The sequence below is a fragment of the Haliaeetus leucocephalus genome, unplaced genomic scaffold (genome assembly GCF_000737465.1).
Source record: "Haliaeetus leucocephalus isolate CR32 unplaced genomic scaffold, Haliaeetus_leucocephalus-4.0 Scaffold933, whole genome shotgun sequence".
NCBI lineage: Eukaryota > Metazoa > Chordata > Aves > Accipitriformes > Accipitridae > Haliaeetus > Haliaeetus leucocephalus.
This window is the reverse complement of record NW_010973369.1, coordinates 2852474-2854843: the sequence shown is the minus strand read 5'-3', so window position 1 is coordinate 2854843 and position 2370 is coordinate 2852474.

Here is a 2370-nt window from a genome sequence, read left to right as displayed (position 1 = left end):
TGTGGTTTGGGTCCTTCTTGCTGACTCTAGTATTTATTTTCTTGTAGTAAGGCTTATTGTGGGTTCTCCTGGTGTACATGTAGTCCTTAGTTGCACTGTGGGAAAGATTGTTATTTTGGTTTGTGAACTGTGGAAAAGAAAATACAGCCATAAATACAGCAGCTGCTGAAAATATGCTAGACTGTCACCGTGAGGCAGTCTCCTTTTGTCTCTCTGCCAAAGTGAACCAAGGAGAGGTGGGTTTGTTACTGTAGAAGGAAAACGTTTCTTCCAAGGGAGGGGAAGAATTGAAATTAAGCAATAATGACATTGTTGCAGATCGCTGCCTCATACGAGACTGGAAATACATAATTTTGAAAAGAAGGGACAGTATTTGGATGAAAAAGACACTAAGATTTAATGGATCATTATTAAGAAAATGTGATACTGTGCAGAAACTCAGGAATATATTTACTCACAGTTATTTGGTATCCCAAATTCCCAGAGATAGTGAGCTAGGTAATGCACAAGAATGGAAATTCAAGTGAAATTCATAGACCACGAAATGTTGAAGCTCAAGGCACAGCAAAATAGAGCCAAGGGTATGAGTGGTGAGAAGAAAAGATGACTTGTCAACATCATTAACACTGTGTGTCTTTGTTGCAAGGACTTTTTTTTACATCAACACTGAGACTGCACTTTGACATCCAAAACATTTTGTATTTAATCTGACACCCAAGCTGTGAAACTTAAATTATTCCCCCACTCAAGCCTTCTGTGCAGCCTTTGTGACACCTGTGCTCTGCCATGCTTTTCAACGTCAAAGCTGCTTTTTCCAAAAGATCTGTTCATTTTTTATCCCACAAAAAGTAATTTCATTTTACATTGCTTCATGTTTTGGATGCCAACTTGATGCAGGTTTTTCTAAAGGAGGTGTCCCAAAGCACCTGCTAAGTTACTGACCAATTGAGATGTGCTAGTATAACGTTAGCAAAGGGGTTGTATCTCTGCTTACTCTGCAGACATGCCTTTTTCATAGCAGCATGTTTGAAATTTTTCATTTCTTCCTCTCTTGCTTATTTTTGCTTAATGGCATGGTTGTGTTTATCACAAAGAGTACTTTGTACATTCCAGCTACAGATTTACACAATAAGCTTAATCTTTCCTCTGCAGTATCAATACCAATCAGTCAACCGGCACAGACTGCAGTTGAACCAAACAACTGCATGATCCTCTTCCTAATTATAGATCCGGTTTGTACTGTTCTACGGTGTTTATACTTCAAACTGTAAATACTTTCCGGGTCCTTTTTCTGAGTTGTTTTGTCACCTGTTCCTGATGTTGTAACATGGTTTAGAAAAGTCATCTGAGCCTCCAGAGAATACAAGCAGCTCCCTGTTTGCTATTTATCTGTAGTGCCACCCTGACAGCTGAAGCGAAAGAACAGATTTTTCACTGAATGGATGTGTTTTTTTGGCCAGAAGCTGTGAAATACATGTGGAGGCAATAGCTTGCATCCCTCTTTCAAAGATGTCCCTTTGGCCCTCTGAAAGTATTTAAACTGTTACTTTGTAAACAGAAATGCTTGCTTTGGCCATGGGAATATGATACACATAAAGTTTAGGGCTGATTCATTGGGAGAATTTTGAAGGAGTACAAGCGGGTGAGGGTTTTAAGGAAGTGAGGCTAGGTCATTGGAAGGTTAGGCATGCAGCTAGCCACAGAGTTTATGTATTTAATGAAATTATTGCTGTAATTCACAGAAGTTGGGTCCAAGCAACTGTTGCTGCTTTCACTTTTTTTTCTCTCTGTCCTCTCATGCAACGTGACTTCTCATCCCTTACTCTATCCCTAAAAGAAGAGGGGGGAGCCTATATTGGTTCTTCAGCAAACTGTAAGTGCCTTGGAAAGTGGTTATAACGAGTAATTCTCCGTGTCTTTGTGTCTGCTGTAAGTAGTGATGGGAGAGGGAAAAAAGGAAGGAGAGCAAGTGGCTGTAGAAGGTGGGAAGCCCTAACAGGAGACCAAGAAACTCTGAGATGGAGGTGGGCTCGTTTCTTCCCCCCCCCACCCCGACCAGGGTGGGGGAGTTACAGAGCAAACTGTCCCCGCTCCTCTGCCTGTCGGCGAAGGCCCGCGGTGCTGAATGCCTCCGGCTGGGAGGAGGATTAGAATCCCGCATAAAACGAACCGCGGGCGGGTGACGCCGCCGCGAGGCGGGGGGCTCCCGGGAAGCCGCTCTCTTCCCCGCTGCCCCCGACGAGCGGCGCCGTGCCGCCCTGCCGGGCCTCGGGCCGGGCCGGGCCCGCCGCTCCCGCGCTGTTTTTCTCCCAGTGTGCCAGAAGAGGGATCCCCAGCCCCGGCGGCGCCTCCCACCCGGCCGCCGCCTCC